Genomic DNA, 24,498 nt, shown 5'->3' on the forward strand with positions numbered 1-24,498 from the left:
GTAAAGGTACGTAAATTAAGAGAACATACTTTATAAGGATCATGTAACCTTACTTTTTAGGCATAAAGGCTTTAAAGGGGATCTTTTGATGCACAATTGAAAGGCGTACACGACGTACATGTTTAAAAGATGCTCATATTCGACTCAGTTGTGCTTACTGCAATTCAACGATAAATGTGCTACTTACCATGATATCGAAGGTGTAAAAAAAACGTAGCCCCAAGAAATGGTTTCCGAAAATTCTCTAATGAAGTTGGTGGGTATAACAATGTGAACGATAACATCCCTATTTGTTATTTTTACAGACTTATCGCATAATTGTGGCACAAAATTTAACACATTGATATCCGAATGTTTTCATCCAGTGTTGATGACGTTAATTTATGAGAAGACGTGGATACGTCTTATTGTATGTAGGCAAATAAAATGAACCTGACGGTGATGGTTTAATGAGCATGACTATTGCTCGGGCAACGTTGGAATAGATATTTGAATACATGAACCCGAGCGTTCAACTGAGCTTGATAAATTAATTTTTTTTAAATTAATTAATTGTGATTATTGTTTAGTGATCCATTAAATTGATCCACCACTGCTTTTAAATAAATGACATTTGGTATGTTACCAACTTTATAAATGTTTTGTTTTGTGGGAAATTCAAACTGTCCGCACTACTTTCCGATCACCCGGTAGATGGTTGCGCATCTATAGAAATTATTTTTGAATGTACAGGGTGTCCCATTTTTACCGTGTAAATAAATAATGATTTTTTTAATAGAACACCCTGTATATTTTTGTTTCGATGTCATTTATTAACTTCTACATTGAAACCCATTCACATTTCAAAATGCTATAACTGTTTTTTTTCTAATGGAACTACCACTATTTTATTTCGCGATTTGATAGTCTTTTGCGTTCTCTTTAATTTTTATAAGGGACCACACAGTTGATTGATTATTTAATATTTCCCACAAAAGTACCTACCCATTAATTAATGACGGGCCTAAAGGCGCACAAGTATTAAATCCTGCCCTGTCGTCTGCGCTGTTTGGGTAAACAAAATTATTCTCTAAAAATTGTCTTTGAATAATTGCTGTGTATTCTACTATGCGATCAAAAATGCGTTGCTGTCGAGTTACCTTTGGAATTTTTGTTTAAATAATCGTACTTATCTTCTAAAGGCAGCTCAACCGTCACTCATTTTTGATCGTCGTACCTTTGTTTCTGTTGGCATTTCTAATGATCTAATGATAGTGAGTTATCCTTCGGGAGAACCAATTTTTCTTTTCTATATTGTCCAGTTTTAAGACACCATCAATTCGATATGGGCCGTACCAATTTGTAGCATAGGGAAACCATTGATTCTAGAAAACGCTATAATTAAGGTAATGAATCTTCTTTGATTTGTGTTAAAAATAATGACCGGTTCTCTTTAAGAAATTGCATTAAATTGTATTGAAAGTAATCATAACAAATTCTTCAAGGGATCGCCCTGGTGTAAATTCATCTAGAAAGAATTCTTTGGAGTGGTATGATCGTTTAAATGAGAATATTTGTATTAATGAATTCAGTTTTGTTAGCTATACAGTGTGTATTTTTGTTGTAAAAATTACCAATTCATGTTGTTACTGAAGTTCAAATTGGGGTACAATAGAAAGATATGTGACCACGGTATAGGGTTTGCACTCGGGTTAGCATTTTCAGTATTTGCCGTAAATGTATAAAACGCAAAATGTAGGGAAAAATGGAATTGAATCGATTTTTTTATCAATCATTTCATTTTAAATTTGTCTGTCTGTCTGGAGTCGAACCAGCGCGCCAAGTATTGATTTACAGAATTAAAAGAAAAGGCCAACCTCAAGTAAGGAAGTACTTAAGGAAAAAAACAGTTGAAAAATAAAATTTATTTAGTGCGAACGCGGGGCGTACCTGTACAACCCTTATATTGTAACAAACTTAAATTCAATGCGTTTGGGGTGAATTTTCGTGAATTATTCGGTTTTTTTCGATTGAAAATTCGCTCCCCTCCAAATTGGTCCCTCAAACACTCTCTTGAAGTTCCCTTAAATGCATGCGTAGTAGTTATGCGGGTTTTGTTATGAAACCTTCTCTGCTTTTCGGTAAGTTTTTTGGGATAACCGATCTAAGTTTCGAACTTTTGCGCTAGTTGGTTGCTTAATTTATCTCAATTTTGTAAATTTTACGAAGTCCTCTGAAGATATTTTTAGAAATGGTCTGAATATTTCTTAATTTATAGTTTTTTTTTAGTTGTTTCTCACTCGAATTCACCGTCCAATGATTCTCAGTTCGGAAAACTGCTTTACAACAGTTACAATAGTACCTAAGGGCAAATATTTTAGGAGAGAGGGAGGGGGGGGGGTTCTTATTGAATTTTTTTTTGGTCGAATATTTTGGAGAAAAGTTTTCGAGAGCGGTTTTCCCAATGAAGATCCTTTCGGGGGCGAAATTTATGAGGGGAATTTTTTGGCAGGAATCGTGCACATACAACAAAAAAAGCTTATCCTAATCTTCCTGATGCTGTTATGAAGTTTAGAGTTATTGTGCTAGTTTTGATTTTTGAAATTCTCATTTTTTACCTTTAAGAGCTATTTGGAATTGTTTCTGACCCCATCCTCCGTATTTGTAGTCTTCTGAACATAATTGGTTCGACATGGTCACGTCCCTCAGAAAACTCGCTTTAAAGGACAATTTGCCCTCGTTTTAATATTCGTATCCCAGAAAACCATCTAAACTAAAAAAGATTATCAAGAGAAAGTGCCCATTTAAATCATGAAATTTTGATTTTTTTTAAATTGGAATTGTACGTTCGCCAAAAAAGAGTAGGTCTTGTGGCTCCTTCATCAGTTTTCCTAGCTCCCGCTACAGACACTTTATTTTAATGTATGGCTTGTGGTTACTTTTTTCTCAAACCGTATCATATCCATGACGCGGTCAAGTGACTTAAGGCATCAGGCGAAACTGGCTCGGGACACTCTCAGTAAAGATACGGCGGGTAAAGAGGAGTTCTTGTGGAAGACAAAGTGGCAATCAACATCAAGAATGGCAAGTACGAATCAAATTATAATCGGCTGTAATTAAAATTACGTATTGTTTTCTGTTCACCTTTCTTTAACGGTTCTCTAAAGGCAATTGAAGTGAAGGCTTTGGATGAAGCTAATTAAATGTCAAACCGCATCATACATAAATATAAATTGCGAACCGTTGAAGGTAAATCGTACTATTACGGAACCAATGTAAACTTGTGATTTATTAATCATTACAGGATCTCAGGTAAACAGACAGTCTGAATTCGCATTTTGAAAAGACGCTTTCACCACGACGGCCTGCTACCTAATTTATAAATTGCTCTCCGGCCGTCTAGGATTTCGAGATAGGAGGAAAAAATGTCACCTGAAGTGTGGGTGTGACATCCGCGTAGCACTCGGGGGTTTTGAAGCTACCGCACTTTTAAATTGGAAACAATACCACAATGGCAATTTAACGGTGAAGGAAGGAGATTACGTTTTTCCTTCGAAAAATTGGCGATTTTCGGCCGCATTACTTTCGTCGGCCCATCATGCGTAAGTAATTAATATTTTAATGTTCGCGCGACTTCGAAATAGTGAAATTTACCAAATGCGAAGTGGGACGAGGACGTCTTATGTGGAAAAATTAGTGGAATTACTCAAGTGTCTGTTTTTTTTTTCATTGATGATAAGTTGAGTATTTCATGTTCCGGTTCTTACAAAATTTGTTTCGATTTTTCGTTTGATTCTATTTAAAACTATCGCAACATCTTCAGGATGTAGTTTCTTTGAAAGGATTTCAATGTTACAAGAGTCTGCACACGAAATAAATGTGTTTTTGGCAATGATTTTAATTTTAAATGGTAGTGGCAGGGGGAGGGCAGAGCTGAAGGGTGAGTCAATTTGATTCACCTGGCTCAAACCCTCCTTCGCGTGCCTTTCAGAACTATTCCATTTTTATCATGCCGTTTTCTTTTGCCTACCATCCTATCCACACAGCTTGTTCCTCCATCTCTATCCTTCTTATGCCCACTTCAGACCTTCCTTTCTTTAGGTCTCGTTTACACATCCTCACTGCTAATTATTTAGTTAAGTCTCCTTCTCAGCTTTTTTGTATGCACACGCTTTGATCCTTCTAGTGCCTTTTTAATGCCTTCCTAGTATCTCTTTAACATCTCTTCATTTCTCCATGTTCGCGAATTTAAGACGAAGTAATAAAAAGTTAGCGTCGAATAACACTTTCCTTAGAGAGACGTGGTCAAGGACAAGCTAATTAAGCGCAGCAGTATATTTTCGTTACGCTGCAAAAATTTTATTTAGAAAACTTATTTATTATAAATTATAAATTTTCATTTCAACGAATAAGGGATGATCAGCCCTTTTAATTGCAGTAAGTCTATTGCAGTGTTCTAACAAAATTTTAAAGAAGGTTTTTGGAAGACCCATAACAAAAGGTTTCTGGGAATATTTGACAAACATTTCTAAAATTGCAAAAAGGCTTATAGGAGCTGACGAAGACCTTTTTATAACAATAACTGGAAGCCAATAAAATATTAGTTATTTATTATACAAGATGATGAAGGGATGTTTTATCGAGTGAAAGATGTTAATTGAATTAATTAATTTTCACGAAACGGTTAGTTTCCCTTTATCATCGAGTATAATACAAAACTTTATTTCATAACATAATATAACACTTTAGTCTAGGCGATAAAGACATCTAACTGGACATTTTGAGGTGGAAAAGAAAAAAATGATGGAATAAGTTCAGGTAGGTGTGAGAAACAACATATTAAAAATCCCACCCCCCAGACCCTGTGCTAAAGGCTCCAGCCACCCCACCATCCACCAAAAACCGTGTTTTCGCCCTTTTTGGCTGATATCTCGCGATCTATGAGGTCTATATGAAATATTTTTAGCTGACAATATTTCTCGGGAAATTTTATGCAAGGTAGATACTCAGAAGTTAGCCTAGGTGTATCTCTTAGCCTAGGAAATTCATAAAAGAGGCGAAAATCATCAATTTTCGTGGCTTTTTGCAAATATATCGCGACCTTTAGGGCTAGATGAAATATTTTTAGCTGAAAATGCTCCTCGTGCAATTTCATACGAGATAGGTAACTGAAGAGTTGGCGTAAAGTCACCTTTCACCTTCAACTTTCATGTGTGAGGAAATATTCATTGTAAAACAAAGTATTTCTATGTACCACAGTATTTTCATATCAAAATATTCACACATTCATTTATACCTCAACGTAATCATTATCCTCTGCAGATTCCACTTCTTCAGGCTCTTCGACGTCCTCTAGTGCTAGTGGGTCGTCTGAAATTACCGACTCGTAGTTCTCCTCGCCTTCCGCCTTTTTTTGAGCCCCAAAAAAAAATTGCCTCAGATCGACCCGGAAAAAAAATTTTCTTATAGAATGTGACCTGTAGAATCCATAATTTCAAACAGTCCCAAGATTGGGTTACTAGTTCAAAAGTTACAGCCCTTTGAATTTTTTTTCGAAATTGGTTTCTAGTCTATAACTTTTGATTGAGAAGTCTGATCGAAAAAGTACGAATTGATTTGGATTCTTCGCACCCAAATTAATAAGAAAAAGTGTTTTCCCGAGAAATTTTGGTGTAGTCGATTTTTGGTAAAAAAGGAAGGTTATACACTGCCTTTTTTTGAGGCCCGAAAAAAAAATTGGCTCAGATCGACCCGGGAAAAAAATTTTCTTATAGAATGTGGCCTGTAGAATCCATAATTTCAAACAGTTCCAAGATTGGGCTACTAGTTCAAAAGTTACAGCCCTTTGAATTTTTTTTTCAAATTGGTTTCTAGTCTATAACTTTTGATTGAGAAGTCTGATCGAAAAAGTACGAATTGATTTGGATTCTACGCACCAAAATTAAAAAGAAAAAGTGTTTTTCCGAGAAATTTTGGTGTAGTCGATTTTTGGTAAAAAAGGAAGGTTATACACTGCCTTTTTTTGAGCCCCGAAAAAAAAATTGTCTCAGATCGACCCGGAAAAAATTTTTTCTTATAGAATGTGGCCTGTAGAATCCATAATTTCAAACAGTTCCAAGATTGGGCTACTAGTTCAAAAGTTACAGCCCTTTGAATTTTTTTTCAAAATTGGTTTCTAGTCTATAACTTTTGATTGAGAAGTCTGATCGAAAAAGTACGAATTGATTTGGATTCTACGCACCCAAATTAATAAGAAAAAGTGTTTTCCCGAGAAATTTTGGTGTAGTCGATTTCTGGTAAAAAAGGAAGGTTATACATTGCCTTTTTTTGAGCCCCGAAAAAAAAATTGTATCAGATCGACCCGGAAAAAAAATTTTCTTATAGAATGTGGCCTGTAGAATCAATAATTTCAAACAGTTCCAAGATTGTGCTACCAGTTCAAAAGTTACAGCCCTTTGAATTTTTTTTCAAATTGGTTTCTAGTCTATAACTTTTGATTAAGAAGTCTTATCGAAAAAGTACGAATTGATTTGGATAAGTTTAAGGGTAATGATTACGTTGAGGTATAAATGAATGTGTGGATATTTTAATATGAAAATACTGTTTTTACGTGAATAAATGGTACATAGAAATACTTTGTTTTACAATGAATATTTCCTCACACATGAAAGTTGAAGGTGAAAGGTGACTTTACGCCAACTCTTCAGTTACCTATCTCGTATGAAATTGCACGAAGAGCATTTTCAGCTAAACATATTTCATCTAGCCCTAAAGGTCGCGATATATTTGCAAAAAGCCACGAAAATTGATGATTTTCGCCGCTTTTATGAATTTCCTAGGCTAAGAGGTACACCTAGGCTAACTTCTGAGTGTCTACCTTGTATGAAATTTCCCGAGAAATATTTTCAGCTAAAAATATTTCATATAGACCTCATAGATCGCGAGATATCAGCCAAAAAGGGCGAAAACACGGTTTTTGGGGGATGGTGGGGTGGCTGGAGCCATTAGCACAGGGTCTAGAGGGTGGGATTTTTAATATGTTGTTTTTGACACCTAACTGAACATATTCCACCATTTTTTTCTTTTCCACCTCAAAATGCCCACTTTGCCAATTTTACAGTCTCTATCGCCTAGACTACTTCTGAAAATTCTGTAGGTATTTTGAAACAGCCGTACGCGGTCAGGCAACAAACTAAGTAATTAATTGAACGACACAGCCATATCTTTTTCTATTTGCGGTTTTCAGGGCTTTTTTAAGAGCAAGGGTAAGAAAAATCTATATAGCCTGAAGCGTTGCAGGATCCGCTAAACCGCTTTGTTTTTTTTTTAATTTCGGCCTAACTACAGAAACGACCTAGAGATCGTTAGAAGGTTCCGTGACCCAGTGTCCGTAGCTCTGTAAAACAATTTGAAGTCTCCGAAAGCGACCTCTACTGGTTTTTGTGGTATCAAGCGCGTTACAGAGATTCCTAACGTCGTTGATAGGAAAGTAGATCTGGGTAATGACTCACATTGATCGCAAGAGGGTTTGGAAAGTTCTGGAATGAACTTAAAAAATCCCTTTTGGCGATCAGGTGTAGGTAGATTTCTTTAACCGCATGAACATATAGAAGTGCCCGCCATTTGGTTGTTCCAATATGGGGGATTTGGCTGAGATATTTATGAGTTACACCAACCCTTAAAGTTTGGTCGAATATACTTTCCAATATTATCTATTTGTTTTTCAGAAAGGTCAAAGGTTTCCAAAGCTGTTAAAATTCAGAGCATTTTGGGTTCCTGTGAGAGCTTTTTAGTGTTATAAGTCTTCTGCTGTAGGCTTATGTAGCTCTGAAAAGAGCACAGCGGTCTACAAAAAGGGCACAGGGAATCTTTAGGAAATGCGTAAGGGAATCTGAAACGTCTTTGGAAAGCCTTGTAAACGTCAAGTTGTTAAAACACTTTCCAAAAAAATATTTCAAATATTTGAAATCGTCTCAAAACAGTCAAAAGCTCTCTTCTAGGCCCTTTTCAGCTTTTTAGACCCATTTCCGGGCAACTTTAGCAACTGTCAGAGCTCGTTATGCTTTTCAGAATATTTTTTTTCCGTAAGGTTAAGGCTAAGAATTCAAAGCATTGATGGAGAGTCATCTAATTGATAAAAGACTACTTCTCGTAGGTCACTGGCCACTGTTCATTTTATCTGGATTGTTCTAGAAGAGCTCCAACTGTTATTACTCCAAGAGGGATAAACGACTATGCATCGTGACTCACTCATCGAACTTTCGCGAATGCTCGGATCCATTATGTTTATGAATACACTAAAATAATAATGGGGCGTGGAAAAAATTAATGATACGTTCTCAATTTGCTAAAACATATGTCCGAATCGATTTGTACCTTCATTTATTAAAGTGGCGAACGATATCCGTATTAATTAATTTGCGAAACCAATCGTGCGTTGAGCATCGTTGGGAAAGCAAGTTCAAGTTCGCAATTCAGCATAAATCCCACTATTAAAAATTACACAATCAATAATAGCGAGTACAAACAGAAAGTTTGTCCCCATTGTCTGGCAAATTACACGCTTCTTAATTAGAATGTCGACGGACGATTACCTGTCAAATTGAATCAACAAAAAAGGCCTCATTAGGCGCATTATCGAAATTGGGCGGTGCCGAACGTCAAGTTTTCTAAGATTTCTAATTACCACATACGTTTTCGTGACCGCTCCAAATTTGCACCTCACCTCGTTATGCATTATTACCTCCACGACTCCCCTTTAAGCTAGTACTAACCGTGTATTTTTGTTCTAGATGAATTTGCGACATTTCGAAACGTGTGGATGATTTGCAATGGTAAGTGAGATCGCCGTTCCCGCCATTAATCATTTCATTTTGCATTCAATACCAATCAATTATGCATAAACATCTTTTGTTCTTTAAAGTGATGTATTCATACGCCGACAAAAAGCGATTGATTTGAATAATCGACTGCGTAATTGGCGCCTTTGTCAGTACGAAATTGGACAACTCAATTTCAGGTCTTTTCAGTACAATTATGTCCTGCTTTTCTGGATGTATTGTTTAAACTTTTTAGAATTTTTGTTAATACCAGTGTAGTTATTGTTTCAAGTTCGAGGGTTCAAGCTTTCCCATTGTCGAATTAATAATACAATCGAATTTAATGGGAAGCTTTAGGCTCGCCGAGTTGTTCAGAAGTGAAAAATTGAGTGTGGAGGTTGAGATCGGAAAACCCTTAAGCTCTAAATATTTTATGGGAAGAGTTAAGCTCGATATAGTAGATTTAGAAGTCGCAAGAGGTTGAAACTTGTATAACAAGATGGAAACTTAAAGTCTTGTTTTTTGGGATATCTACTTCAGATTTTTTTGTCCACTAACTACTTCCGGTACCGCCCTATCCCGAAACTCACCCCTAAGTTTGGGACATAAGTTTACTGGAACCGAAAATAGTAAGTGGCTGAAAGTTGTGCAGTGTGTACATCCTCCTCCTTCCTCCATCTAACAAAAAGCTAAGGCATCCGAATAGGAGTCGAGTCGTTTTTACTTTTTTGAGCTTTTACATTTTTGAATTATACACGATTTATGAGCGATTCTGAGTAGAATCGAAAAAAATTCCCAGCATCTGAATTCAAAAATAAGCTTGTTTTGAGTGGTCATTAGAATGCATAATCATCCCCTTGCCGTTAAAGTGATAACTTTATCTACCCTGATGGTTAAAGAGCGACTTAGCCTAATCATCAATGTCAATTTAGCATATGCTATAAAATTAAAATTAAAAATATCGAACATGACCCCCTTCCTGAAGCCGTATAGGTTGCTGATTTGGGAGATATGGGCTTACGGATTTTTTTTCGATAGGGGAAGAGAGCGTGTACTGTAAAAGTTTCCACCACGCACTACGTTTGTGGAAGTTTGGGTTCTTATCTCCCTCTAAGATCTGAAATTCAAGATCGAATGTTCTGGTTCGATGGAACGCACATGACTTCACTTGATTGGATATTCAATAAAAACAAAGGTGATCAAATTCCATTTTTCTGTATACAAAATATTGGTTTGGCTCATAAAAAGAAATATATAAAAAAATGCACTGCCTATTACGTAATCGCGTGCCCCTGCTAAATTTGATTCCTATCTAGAGACGACATAACAAATTATTGATACAGGTACATTGATACTGAAATGTACATGAAATTCACACTGAAACAAAATACCCAAAATCCTTTGCTTGGATTTGATTTTTATGAATGAATGATAATATAAAATATTTGTCTATAAATGGCTCTCATAGGTTGATTTCTTCAGGAATATCAAAGTTACTTTCTTCAAAAATAGCTCGCAGTAATTAAAATCGGGTGTCACCAATTCGAAAATATTCTCTTGCGGAAATTTTTTGTCGCCAGTTTATTCACAAAGCGTTTCTTAATGGCGCGTTCTTCAATACGCGATTGACGCCATTGTTTAGAATTTTCCGAGGAATTTTCCACCCAAAATAAAAAGTGGTAACACTTTATAGCGATTTGTTCACATTTTTTCCATCAACAAAAATGGCTGTCAAAGAATATCGCAAGTATGCGAAATACTAAAATTCTCAGACACGTGCGTACTATTAAAGTTCAACCTTTTCTGTTGTCTAAAATCCCCGCACCCAGGCGTTGTTATCAGCCTTTTGTTTCCAGACGTAATTTTGTTTCTGATCGCCATAAAGCGGTACATGTGTATGCTTACCAAAATATTCTTCTATATACTTCTATTTCAGTTAATTGTTTTTTTTTTCTTTTGCAAACATCGACAGTTTTCTGACAAACCCATTTTTTACCCAATTTTCAAAGTTGAATGCTAAATGAACAAGAATTTATAATTTGGACCCAACAGTTTAATTATTTAAAAACAACTTGGACATTTTTGTTTCTTTTTTTTAAATTGTGGTTATTTTTATATTCGTGTTTCCCTTTGCAATATTATCTGTGCAAACCACCCTTAGTTTTATACATGGGTCAAGTGGTAGAACAGATTCGCATTAGGATCTGAACTTCGCCCTTTGCACCTCATCATGCCATTATTTATTTATTTATTTATGTTTTCTAGTAAGTGCAATAAACTCATATTATGATTATTATTATTATTTTTTGGAATATCGAAGCATTTGGAGGGATAAAAGGAGAATAAGACTGTGTCCTTCAAAAATCTTAATGCCACTTCCGGGTCGGGCACATTGCTCAATTGTTTTTCTCCGGAACCGGAAGTGGCAGATGGTTAACATTTTTTTAGATATACGTTTTCGTCCGTCGTAAGTCTATATCTAATTTGAATTGAAAAGTAATTAAATTATCCTAACAATTAACAATATCTCCAAAATTGAAATTGATAATACTTGCAGGAACAATAAATAAGATTCAAGGTATAATAATTTCTACATACTCCACTGGAACAACTTGACGTCACTGTCTATTTCAAAATTGCGGGTTTATGTAATTTCCTAATGTTGTGCAATCTTATGTAAATCAAATCCAAATTCCACGTAGATCTTTTACAAATAATATCGATGTAGATCGTAATATTCGTATTGTTCATGTAGAAAAACGGGAGGAACAGGAAGAAAAAAGGAAGGAAAATCGATCAATATTAATGAAATTCTTAAAAATACTTTGCGTGATCTCTAGTGGCAGAATAATGAACTACAACGTGAACTCTATACTACAACGAATTTACAGGAAAAAAAAATCCCAGTGACGTAAGGAGTATCTAAAATGAATATTTAAATGGGGGAAATGTTAAGCTGAATGTAGAAAAAAACCTCCCACTCTTCTCATATCCGCCAAAGAAACTGCATTCGATTTCTCAAATCCCAGAAATGTTAAACAAATCCGATGTGACCGTCTTCCCGGTACCATAGAGTCTGTTTTTTAAGACTTCAACTTTTAACACTTTGGCGTTTATAGCCTAAGCTTTTTAATTTGAAATTTAAAAGTTGGTACTCGATTCTTCGAGTCCTGAACTTTCAAATTCCACGTTTGAAACTTTTATCTGCCTGGATCTCGGAATTAAAACTGCGTTTCAACGGATCTGAATTTTTCAAATCAGTAGAAAATTAACAGGTCTTTAGCTTTAAGTTGATGAGTTTTAAGTTCAGAGTTCAGCGTCAGTTTTTAATCCCGTTCCCTTTGCCGTCTGATTTTTTAGTCTTTATTTGCCATTTTATTAGTATTTCCTTGACTAACCTGCTTAGCTATAAAATAATTTTCAATGCTTCGAGAACACGAAAAACCTCAGACTAATTTCATTTTCTCTAAGTCAATTATCGATGTACTCTATTACTTTTACGGACAAAGTAACGTTATTATCATTTCGTAGATGAATTTTACGGCCTCAAAAGAGGCGACATTAAAGCGAGTGCAAAAATTGTGTAGCTTCGAATTTTAATTAAAGCTGATGTGTATGTCGCATTCGTGTTTTTTTGGTGCGATTTTGAGGTCTGCAGAGGTAAACTTTTCCTTTACGTAGATATAAAGTAGAAAAATTAGTTGGTCGTGCCAATGATAACATCATATAATTTTTGTTAGAAAAGTAATCACCTAAATTGTTAGTAGAGAATGCATTTCAATGACCCCCTTCGCAATTCAAAGAAATGAACGTTACCAATAAGCACGAATTAAAAATTTCAGTGGATAGGAAACTTTGGGTCAAGTTCACGGGGATTATTTAATATTCTTTAATAGCCAATGGTTAGTAGTCAACTTTTCTGGGGTAATTTCGTTACTGAAACCAGTAACACCTCGAATTCCATATCTTCACCGATTAGATGCTTCTTAACGGATTCAAAACTTTAAAAGTCCATGTTTGGAGCATGCTTTCAATTTCCAGATTCGGCTTTGCCTATATATGATTGAAAAATAATAATGAAAAATGGTATCCAAATTCGAAACAGCCCAGTCCAGGAATATAAAAACGACCCCTCGTAAGTGTTTAGCATAATCTGAAACCTTAGAACTCGAATGAAAGATATTCACAAACAATTTAAAGACAGTCCTCCATTTTCCCGAACTTCAAATTTAAATAAGGGCCTACACTTCCTGAATTTAATTTTAAAAACTTGCAACCCCCTGTTTCATCTAATTCCTTTCGCGGGTCCTAACTATTGCATTCATCAGGAACCAGGAACTTGTCATCCTGTCAATTTTCGTTAATACTTTGTTAATTATTTTAGATAACAATAGCCCGAGTAAGCTTATTCCTCTCCCTTTCGTTTCATCTTGTAGATTTTTTTTTAATTTCCGACCACCTTCCCATAACGCTTTTTCTTACACACCTTTCACTTCTCGTTTGAATTCATTATCGTTAATCAACATGTAAGCACATTCCAGTTCCAAATGGAGAATTTAAAAAAACTGCATTAAGATAGTATTACTTCCCGTTATTTCCGGCACATTGGATCGGAGATTTCCGAAAGTCTTAAAATAGCCAACCATAGATAACCCTTTTAGTGTAATTATTTAAAAAACAGAAATATTTGATGCGCCTTTAAAAATGACAACCCTTACACTGGACAACTGCCAAGAAAGATTGCATTTTTAACTAAAAAAATTCATAATTTACAAACGACTAGGGGTTGCATTTTTATAAATACTTATATAGGGTTGTTGTTAACCCTTTTAGTGTAATTATTTAAAAAAACAGAAATATTTGATGCGCCTTTAAAAATGACAACCCTTACACTGGACAACTGCCAAGAAAGATTGCAATTTTTAACCAAAAAAATTCATAATTTACAAACGACTAGGGGTTGCATTTTTATAAACACTTATATAGGGTTGTTGTTAACCCTTTTAGTGTAATTATTTAAAAAAAACATAAATATTTGATGCGCCTTTAAAAATGGCAACCCTTACACTGGACAACTGCCAAGAAAGATTGCATTTTTAACTAAAAAAACTCATAATTTACAAACGACTAGGGGTTGCATTTTTATAAACACTTATATAGGGTTGTTGTTAACCCTTTTAGTGTAATTATTTAAAAAACAGAAATATTTGAAGCGCCTTTAAAAATGACAACCCTTACACTAGACAACTGCCAAGAAAGAATGCATTTTTAACTAAAAAAACTCATAATTTACAAACGACTAGGGGTTGCATTTTTATAAATACTTATATAGGGTTGTTGTTAACCCTTTTAGTGTAATTATTTAAAAAACAGAAATATTTGATGCGCCTTTAAAAATGACAACCCTTACATCTGGACAACTGCTAAGAAAGATTGCATTTTTAACTAAAAAAATTCATAATTTACAAACGACTAGGGGTTGCATTTTTATAAACACTCTTATAGGGTTGTTGTTAACCTTTTAGTGTAATTATTTAAAAAACAGAAATATTTGATGCGCCTTTAAAAATGACAACCCTTACACTGGACAACTGCCAAGAAATATTGCATTTTTAACTAAAAAAATTCATAATTTACAAACGACTAGGGGTAGCATTTTTATAAACACTTATATAGGGTTGTTGTTAACCCTTTTAGCGTAATTATTTAAAAAAACAGAAATATTTGATGCGCCTTTAAAAATGACAACCCTTACACTGGACAACTGCCAAGAAAGATTGCATTTTTAACTAAAAAAATTCATAATTTACAAACGACTAGGGGTAGCATTTTTATAAACACTTGTATAGGGTTGTTGTTAACCCTTTTAGCGTAATTATTTAAAAAAACAGAAATATTTGATGCGCCTTTAAAAATTGACAACCCTTACACTGGACAACTGCCAAGAAAGATTGCATTTTTAACTAAAAAAATTCATAATTTACAAACGACTAGGGGTAGCATTTTTATAAACACTTGTATAGGGTTGTTGTTAACCCTTTTAGCGTAATTATTTAAAAAAACAGAAATATTTGATGCGCCTTTAAAAATGACAACCCTTACACTGGACAACTGCTAAGAAAGATTGCATTTTTAACTAAAAAAATTCATAATTTACAAACGACTAGGGGTTGCATTTTTATAAACACTCTTATAGGGTTGTTGTTAACTCTTTTAGTGTAATTATTTAAAAAACAGAAATATTTGATGCGCCTTTAAAAATGACAACCCTTACACTTTAGTTAAACGTTTACAGATTCGTGTAGAGATTCAATTTAATCTAACGCAAGTAGTGGTGTTCAACCTTAGTTCGTTACAATTTGAAGGATCCAAGGCAAAGAATTAAAAGATATTGAAATATTTGAAGAATTTGAGTAATATGAACGAACCGACGAAACCACAGTCGAAAAAAAAATGAATCTAAAGTGACCGGTGAATCGGAGGAAAAAGAAATGGAAAAATTCCTGGAAGAACACTATGAATCTGGAAAACTGGACGAATTTAATTAATTCGACAAACCGTAGATTGTGATCGACCGCTCTGGAGACAAGATTTTCCAGCAAAGCGTTTCTACGGAACGTATCGCGATAGGAGATCAGAAAAATTCAATCGAAATCGAGGCCGTCTGCCATAATGGGACCAAGTGATCTCAGACCAAAATAATACTTCTTCTTCACTCTTCAGTTGATTTTTGACCAAAAGCAACTACGGGATTTTGTTAGAAGGCCAAAAACTACCCTTTTTGGCCATCGGGACTGTCTTTGTCTCCGCAATTAACATCTCCTTGGTTGGTAGCTATAACAAATGGCAATGTCACGCTTCCTCTTCTGGTATAAAAATTGCATATGCATGAGTGGAGCTTCTCGAACATTTTCTAACCAACCGTCATCCTTTGCATTATTCAGCTTCTTACTAAAAATAGTACCCACCTCCTTATCGCAACACGGACTTCCTACGCCGTTATCGATTATTATCAAACCCCGAAATTTACGATGGCCTCTTTTACTTTTTCAATACTTACAACAAAAAAAAACTTTATCGCTTGGCGCGTGGCCCATTTTTTGGTTCATTAATAATTAAGTTAATCAAGGCGACAGATGTTTTTTTTTATTATTCGTTTGCGTAACTGCAATAAATTATTAATTGGTTTCTATTTTTACCTGTTTTTATAATCAAACGTGTGAAACAAAGGCAAATATTTAGTATTGAGAAACTGATTACGGAAATACGGTTTAATGAGGTAGTCGTTACGTGGACGCGGTAGATCGAATTGCGAACTACGTGTAAAGTGCTTAAAATGTGAAACTTTCCACCATACGTAAGTACACTGCTATAGTTTCGTGAGGAAATCAAGAACAATAATTATTACAAAAGTAACATACCAAAATTCCGATAACTCTTGAGATCCGAAATTCAGATCGATAAAGTTGGCACCCTCACTTTCCCCAAATCAAGTAAAAATATGCCCTGCTTAGTTCCGCCGTAAAACCGGAAACAATGAAAATCTAATTTGGGTACAAATTAGTCTTTAATTAGTCGTAAATTATAGCCATATTTCTACTTCATTTAGGCAAAGTGGAGGTGCCAACTTTATCGACCTCGGAAATTCATGTGTCAGTTAAACTTGTCTGCGAGAGAATATGGTAACATGAAACAGGGGCGCCTTTGGTCTTTTGGCTTTTCTTTAAATTTACTCTCGGACAAAATTGTGGAAACGTTGAGACATGGTAGAAACGGTTGTTAGGACAATTCGCACCCGAATAATTCGCTCTCGGACAATTCGCACCCGGAAACCATCTGCACTTCCAAAATCAGTGCTCGGTTTAGCTAATCTTACCTTGTCATCGTTGATCCAGATCCTGGCATTGCACGTTAAACTCAGAGCCGATGGATCCTTCTTTTCTCTTCTCGCTCGACACAGCCATGATGAGCAGTTTTGGAGTTTAAGGTTCTTAGCAAAGAGGTACATGTATCCTTCATAGATTATGTATCTCTTTCCCCTTTTCGTTGTACCGAACTCCATTGTTACGCGCCCCGTATAGTTTGCACAGCCTAAATCTCATATCCATTATCAACTTTTTGTAACACATCAAATTTCAACTTTTAGCCTCAGAGACAAGTCCATTTTTGATGATATTTTCTTTGATTTTGGCATTTTAATGTGGCACTTAAATATTTATGTTGGTTAAACAATAGCCATACAATTTGTAGAGGAATAATTTTTTTAATAGTATATTTATGAGGCAAGAATTCGTACGTACAATCCTATGTACCTTTTTAAATGGAATGGACCATATCAAAGCAGTAGATATTTTAGGTCACTTTAATAGGATCCATATCACTCTACATCTGGAATTTAGTACTTATTTTATTGTAATCTCCGTATTAAACATGAGAACACTTGCTAAAGGTACCATGAATGAAAATGTATTTTAAAAAAATACAAAAAAAGGTAAAAAGACACTCATCCGTGATGTAAATTGTCCATGCACTCATGTTCACAAGTAGACGGATGCTGCTAAACGCTGGTATCGGTCTATCAGCAAAACTGTCACCTGACATTTCTTAAACCTATAATTGTACCAATTCACAATCAAGGTTTTTTTCATTTGGAAACCTTTTAGCACAAATAATACTGCAATAGGAATATGAAAGTCTAAATAAAATGTTAACAATTATTATTTGTTAATAGCTGCAAGTTAAGTTTCCTAGTTCTCTAACCTTCGATGTCGTCCATTTAAAGGACACATAACGAAATACGTATGTATTGTCTTAAAAGAATCTCAAGTAAATTATAATCATATTTGAACGTAAAACAAATAGATTCTTGAGAATTTCCGTAAAATTAAAGAGATAAGAACTGTAAAGTAACGAAAAAAGCAAAAAATGTTGATAAATATCGTGAAAAAAATTGATCTTGCTATAAATTATATGGCTATTATTTAAATAATATACTGAAATTGTGAAGATCCATGACTCTCAATGGGGTGCTTAAGAAGCTTCGGCGAAATAACACCAAAATCTACCCATTTATTATTATAACAATTTTTATGGAGAGATTTTGGTGTTATTTCTCCGAAGCTAAATAATATACGGTGGTGCATTAGAAACGATACATAGCTATTTATGTAAATTAAAATAATTTTCAAAAAACGTTTTGGCACGTCCAATTGATCATGGAAGGAAACAGTGTCTAAAATAAAACTTGCTCACTAATGTCTTTGTCTCGCATCGCTGACAGTGCAACCCTTAAAATCTTAAATGATGCATCGTTGGTAAGGTCGCCCATCTCTGAATTCGGATATGTAATTTTTTTGGTTTAGTTGTTTCATTTCCAGCGCATTCGACGTTGCAGGTACAAGTTTTCTCTTTTTTATACCATTTGCAACTGCATAATTTTGACGCACGATCGCATTAGTTTCAATTACATAGTGATCGGCCGGAAATTTTTCCAATGGCATAAACAACAGCGCGTCCTCAACTTACTTTTAAAATATTTCGAAAATATCAAATCTAAAAAATTATAGTCTCGCCAAATTCAGAGAAGGAAAGCCTTTCCAATGATGTCCTATCTTCCTTGTTGCACAATTACCAATGCTAAGGGTTTTGCTTTAGTACTAGGTATGCCATACAAAAATTAAAAAGGAAGTATATAGGTACTTAATAATTACAAACATTTAAAAGAAAAAATCATCAACATCCACCTATTCCTAAAACGTTTCAAGATTTTTAAAAGCTTTACTGTTTTGATTAACAATCTCTTAAAAAATTGCCAGAATTTTTCCATGTATCTCTTCAAACTATAAAATAAATAACAGTAAGAAAATCAAAAAGAAACTTTTTTAAGTTCATTCACTACCATAGTTGTAGCAAAGATAACGCAAAAAAATAAGCAGTTAGTGTAATTTTACTCAGTCACCAATAATCAACATATAGCCATATGTGGTCAAAGAAACGTAAAACTGGTTCTAAGAAAACTGGAAACTTACCTTTTCTGAACACCACCACAACACTAACACCAGAAATAAAATTTTTTAAAATTAAAAAAAAGTATACACAAAATCAAAACCCGTACTCAAATAAATTTTAAAATACCACTCTGTCAAACGTTCAAGAATGAAGACACTATACAGGCGTTAAAGTTCTAATTAGTTATGGTCATACGTTCTTAAACCTGATTTTTCGGACCTAATTACTTTTACCTTGTAATAAACCCTATTCATCTTCCAGAAATAATAGAAAGGATGTCATTACGATATTTCTCTTATTGTTTCTTTATGAAGTGCAATTTGTGTTATCGGGGTCTTTTCAAATTTACCTTTAATTATAATATTATCTTAATTACTTATCCAAATTTAGTGCCATCTATGAAATGCATTGTTCTATTGTCATTTATACATACTCGTTTTGTCTAAAATAAATTTAATTCATTTCCTTTGTCACCCTTTTCAACTAAAGAAATAAAGAACAATTTTTTATGTGTCTTCATTAAGAAATCTTTATGTAAGGGAGCGTTAAAATTACTTTCTTTTTCTATTTTCATCTTGATCTTATAATGTAAATATTTTTAACTTTAGACTTATCACTTTGTTTGTGTACGGTATTATATGTTGATTCTGTTTTAATATTAAGAGCGTCTCAAAAGTAGCGAATATTACACATAATATTGTAGATATACTATAACTCGGTATAACTATTTGGTATTTAATTACTCCACAAAAGACGTTTCAGTTACCTATTCTTATTTTCTCAAAACAAAAGCGCAGTAGATAAAAATTATGTGTTTTTCCATGAAGTAGATGTTTACCAAGATGTGCACTACTACATACATTCTGTAAAGGCAATCGTCTAGTAGCCTCTTAAAAATATTTAATTTTAATAAACCAAAGATTTACAGAATTATCCGGGTGTGAATTATTCGGGAGCGAATTTTTCGAGTGCGAATTGTCCGGGTGCGAATTATCCAGGAGCGAAATGTCCAGGGCGCGAAATATCCTGGGAGCGAATTGTCCGGGCGCGAATTGTCCGCACAACGTATTGAAAGAATTAGTTTTGCTCGCGTATAGCAAAATGCTGTGCCAACTTAAATCACTTGAATCCAGATCCCAGGGGGATTACTTGTATAGAAGAGAGAACCAACATGGATTTTTTTTCAAAGATAAACTGAAATCAAATCCATGGCAGCCAAAGCTGTTACTACAAAACAGATCGTTTGATTTTGTAATGAGATCAAACCTCTTATTGCAGATTGATGGTGAAATGTCTCGAAATAATCCCCTTAACGACATCGTTAAAGGGATTTCACGTTTGCGTTACATTATACGTCAAAGAAGATCCCCTTATGAAACGACAAAAAAAATCCGCTAAGACAGTACATTTTTTCGCAACAGATGCGGGTAAATTAGGAGAATTGTCGGCATTTATTTTTGCGACAGTCTCGTGCACGTGACAACTATTTTAGTTATAATTTCGTCACTTGATACGGTTTAATTAAATCGCGTGTTTCTTTTATTTAAATTTGCAACTTTACACTTGAGAATTTTAAAATTCCTATTCGTTTCGTCACGTAATAGTAATCCTTTCAATGTTTAAAAAGCAACTTTTCTTATTTGCGATCTCTCCTCGTTCGGCGAATAATTCAACTCTGAATTATGTAAGCTCAGCCCTCACTTGGAACTCCCCGGACGCGACCGTTACACTCCTTGGAAAAGTGTTTAGGAACTTTATTATAGGTCTTATTAGAATACTTGAAAGGAGCTATCTTCAGGGAAACCTGCTTGGAAATCAGTACTCTTAATTGTTAGAAAAAATCTCTTTTGTTAGATCCGCAAGTTTTAATGTTGTGTTTGTACAAATCACAATTTCTATCCGTGTAGGGTCGGGAAAGAATAACCCTACCGCAGATGGCACTGCGTGTCGTAAGAGGCGACTAAACAACTGCACGCGGAGCACCAGTCCGAGTGACCCGAGGTTGAATGTAGCTACTAAGAGTTGGGTTTACAAGTAAAACACTACTAACAGGTGGTGGATTTTGGTATGTTCCACACCAATTATCAAACAATTGCAAAATACAGCAATTTAATAATGAATCGAATTAGATCTTAAGCCCTAATGTATGTTCAGAGCCCCAGTGCCATGTAATTGGAATTTTTATTCTGTATGGTATCTGGTTAAACAAATATTTGAAACACGTTTCAAAACATGTAAAAATTTTCCAGTTTATACACAAACGATTGAACTCCTAGTCTGTTAGTTTAGCAAAAATTTATATCGATAAATCTAAAAAAACGATCCCTTGGTTCCATTTTAGGGATGGTCTAGTATTTTAATTCTCATTCTTTACATATTTTGCTCCAAAAAATGATTTAAGGGACAGAATTAAACCTCGTTTTTATAAAAATGCAACTATACTTACAGATTGAAAAATTATAAAGTCAAGGGATCTTAATTTTTTATTCAATTTAACAGGAAGGGGTTGCTAATGCATTCTGTTAGCTTAATTAACTTAAGAAAGAAAAATATTTTATCCACCACAGAAGTTAATCCTACAGCATTAATCATTTTTGTATAAAAGCTCCCAACAAGTACCTATTATAGTATAGAACAACTAAAGACCTTGTGCAGGAGCACCTCTAAAAAACAGTATGCGGGTCACTATGTAATTAGACGAAAGGGACAATAAATAAATAAATAAACATGTATTTATGTATAAAATATTATTAAAACGTCGACATTTTTTGCGTCAACTCGGATCATTTCCCAAAAGTTTCAAATCTATGCCGAATTTCGAATTCTGGGGAGACTCGTGAACTTACAGAGCGTTCAATACCACTTAATGAATAAAACAGCGGCGAAGAACAAACAATGACTGAAAATCCGACACAAAAATAAAAAAAAAGACGTAAACCCGCACTTTCTATTTCGCCGGTTTCCGTTTTTATAGCGTTGTTGTTGTTATTACTACACTCGAATTGCTCCGTTTGTTTATACGCGATTGTAATGGATGACTTAATTTTAGAGCATGCACCACGTTTTCGAATAGGCAGATTTGCTACGTTAAGTTCGCGGAGTGATAAAACTAGTATAACACCTTTCAATAGCATGAGAAATACGTAAACTGTTAATTGTAACAGTTGAAAGAAGAAAATTTGGCAAAGGTCCATAAAAGATGGTTCGGCGAGCCATTTAAGATTGCATCAAAATTTTGATTGGGAAGCCAAAAAATCTTGAATTAATTTAATTTTTCGTCTCCTTCCTCAATTTAGTTGTACTTTTTGTTTATTTTTATTTATAAGTATGTCGTTCACCGAAAATTTTGCTTTTACGTCAAAAAACAGAAAAATCCAAGGGAGAGGGTGACACGAGGACGAAAAGAACGACGTATACAGGACAACAGGAATAAAAGTTATCGGACTTAGGGAATCGGAAACAGAAAAAAACTGTGGGCTCAATATAATAGAAATCAACATATTTTATTCCCTAGGTCATGTGTAGAGTTGGGGATTTAACCAGGGCGGTTATTTCACCAAACCATAGATCTCAGGATAATTCCAAAAAATACATAAATCATTGTCATGTTCATGTTAAACAGACGTACTCCCCCGTAGCCCATTTTACGGGGGCGAATATGCTTGAGATAAGGTTTCGGTAGGGGTAACTATTCTGGAAATGAGTTTTTGTATGAAAATGTTGTTGAAGGAAAGGTGAAGTTCTCGTATACAAATTGGCATAGACGAAATTTACCAGAGAGCAAATAGCCCGAGGAGTACTGTTCTGTTGACGACTTTTACGAGGGAAGCAAATTTGTCCTCCAGGATCGAGTACTCCAGTGGCGAATTTTGCGAAGGTACTGACGAGGGTCCGCTAATTTCAATTCAATATTTAATAACAAAAGTCTTCTAACTGAGTCAAATTTTTCACGAAGGATCCCCCAAGCCTTTAAAATTAGCGTTCACCGTACTACTCCAATCTTTTTCTAGCACCAGGCAAGCGCTATAACGTACGTTGAACGCTAACTTGAAATGCATATCAAAGGCCTCCTACATCCATCGCGAAAAAATACATTAATTCAACAGAAAACTCAAATTCGTCATAAACGTCTCCTTAACGCAAGTTCTTCACAAGTTTTCTTTAAATTCGTATCAAATTCATTACAACTTCTCATGAAATTCCCCTAAAATTAATCGATCCTTTCAAATTCACCCCCTTACGTTCTCCTTAGATTGGTTTTTGGTCTAAAATCTCAATCAAAAAGTTTCCCGGAACGGCGAGTTTTTGACCTTTCTCCTGTCGAAAAGTGACTTTTCACCTCTGGGTCGACTGGGAAGATTTTTTCCTATGGGATACACGAATTTGTCACGATCCAAACACTACATCAAACACTATACAGAAAACGATTTTTTTATGTCACAAATTTTAATGATATACGTCTTTCGCTATAAAAAGCGGCGCACGTCATTGATTTATGAATCAATTTCAGACAAGTTTTCTATAGATTTTGCACACTACTTGTTTTTTTTGTACATGTTGCAGTGTTGCAGCATATGTCTGAAATTGATACACAAATCAATGACGTGCAACGGTTTTTATAGCGAAAGACGTATATAAAGATAATTGGGAGGTTCAGATGTGGGGAGAATGTTGGTACATTAGGGGATGGTGGTGGATTACATTTTATGATCGTCATCGTCCATCGAGACTTGATGGAGGGCAGATTAAGAGGTTGTGTTTGATTTTGTTCTCAATTTTTCTCTCAGTAACAAAAATGGATTTTATTAGAAACCGGGCTAAACAGAAATTCTGATATCCTAAACGCAAAGTCGGCTTGTTAAGGGTTGGGGGTGGATTACGATTTTTGATCGTTATCGAAGGCTGATGGAGGACAGATTCAGGGGTTCTTTTTGATTCTGGTCTCAATTTTTCTCTCATTATCGAAAATGGATTTTATTAGAAATCCGGCTAAACAGAAATTCAGATATCCTAAACGCAAAGTCGGTGAGTTAAGGGTTGGGGGTGGATTACGGTTTTTGATCGTTATTGAGAGCTGTAGGAAGGCAGATTAAGGGGTTGTGTTTGATTTTGGTCTCAATTTTTCTCTCAATATGAAAAATGGATTTTATTAGAAACCGGGCCAAACAGAAATTCAGATATTCTAAACAAAAGGTCGGTGAGTTAAGGGTTGGGGGGTGGATTACGGTTTTTGATCGTTATCGAAGGCTGATGGAGGACAGATGCAGGGGTTCTTTTGATTCTGGTCTCAATTTCTCTCTCATTATCGAAAATGGATTTTATTAGAAATCGGGCTAAACAGAAATTCAGATATCCTAAACGCAAAGTCGGTGAGTTAAGGGTTGGGGGTGGATTACGGTTTTTGATCGGTATCGAAGGCTGATGGAGGACAGATTCAGGGGTTCTTTTTGATTCTGGTCTCAATTTTTCTCTCATTATCGAAATCCGGCTAAACAGAAATTCAGATATCCTAAACGCAAAGTCGGTGAGTTAAGGGTTGGGGGTGGATTACGGTTTTTGATCGGTATCGAAGGCTGATGGAGGACAGATTCAGGGGTTCTTTTTGATTCTGGTCTCAATTTTTCTCTCATTATCGAAAATGGATTTTATTAGAAATCCGGCTAAACAGAAATTCAGATATCCTAAACGCAAA

General features: G+C 34.9%; 1 long non-coding RNA gene across 1 annotated transcript in view; it reads left to right on the forward strand.

The window, feature by feature from the left end:
* Positions 1 to 24,498, forward strand: part of LOC116178813 — a 138,376-nt gene that overhangs the window by 96,529 nt on the left and 17,349 nt on the right. The window contains exon 4 of the long non-coding RNA XR_004146898.1: positions 8,772 to 8,813. This is a non-coding gene — a long non-coding RNA (uncharacterized LOC116178813). The remainder of the gene's footprint in view (positions 1 to 8,771; positions 8,814 to 24,498) is intronic.

This window comes from Photinus pyralis, unplaced genomic scaffold, assembly GCF_008802855.1.
Source record: "Photinus pyralis isolate 1611_PpyrPB1 unplaced genomic scaffold, Ppyr1.3 Ppyr1.4_LG8, whole genome shotgun sequence".
Classification (NCBI taxonomy): Eukaryota; Metazoa; Arthropoda; class Insecta; order Coleoptera; family Lampyridae; genus Photinus; species Photinus pyralis.